Source organism: Bactrocera latifrons, unplaced genomic scaffold, assembly GCF_001853355.1.
Source record: "Bactrocera latifrons isolate USDA-ARS-PBARC rearing strain unplaced genomic scaffold, ASM185335v1 scaffold_46, whole genome shotgun sequence".
NCBI lineage: Eukaryota > Metazoa > Arthropoda > Insecta > Diptera > Tephritidae > Bactrocera > Bactrocera latifrons.
The window spans coordinates 415,488-416,276 of NW_017537112.1; positions in this window are offsets into that span (position 1 = coordinate 415,488).

Here is a 789-nt window from a genome sequence, read left to right on the forward strand (position 1 = left end):
CTCTTTCTAAAACAGGAATTTTGTATAATTAYATTAAGTACATGTATATACTTGTTCTTTTAGCTTTAGTAATTATATACTATTTATATATTATATTACATTAATAATAAATTTGCAAAGTTTAATCCTTTATCCTGTTTTCCGCTTTCTTTTCAGCTATGCCTGCATATTCCAGTGTCCAATTAAAAATAAAAAAAARAATCATAAAGGCTCTAAAATATATTCCAATAAAGTATAACTTTGTGCATAAATATAAACTAAAAGAAAAGTGCTAAAATATTAAAATATAGAAAAAAAGAAAAATGAAAATTGCAAAACTTGAATTAATAATTTCTTAAACTCAGCAAACTTAAAATGCTACTAAAATAGTTAAGTTAAGAAGCTTCCGCTAATAAAAAAAAAGAGTAATTAAAAAGTGAATTAAATTAATAAATTAGTTTAAGATATAATAAGCTGATAATTAAAATTAAATCACAAAGTAAATAAATAGAAAAAATAAGTGAAAGTGCGGTTCGTTGGAAAATTGCTTTTATTGGTTGAAAGTAAATGTGGAAAAAAAAAAATAAAATAAATATCCCAAGGAAATGCGGCAAATCGCGTCTYAAAACTAATTTAATTACGAAAACTAAATGTAATAATTATACTCTTGCTATCTGTATATCAAAAAAAATATTTTTAAAATACACAGTCGTGAAAGCATGCGCAGTGCGTTGCAAAAGTGTTGAAAGTCAAAAATATTGCAAAAAATAAAAAATAAAATAAAATAAAAATTCAAATAGCATGAGAAAG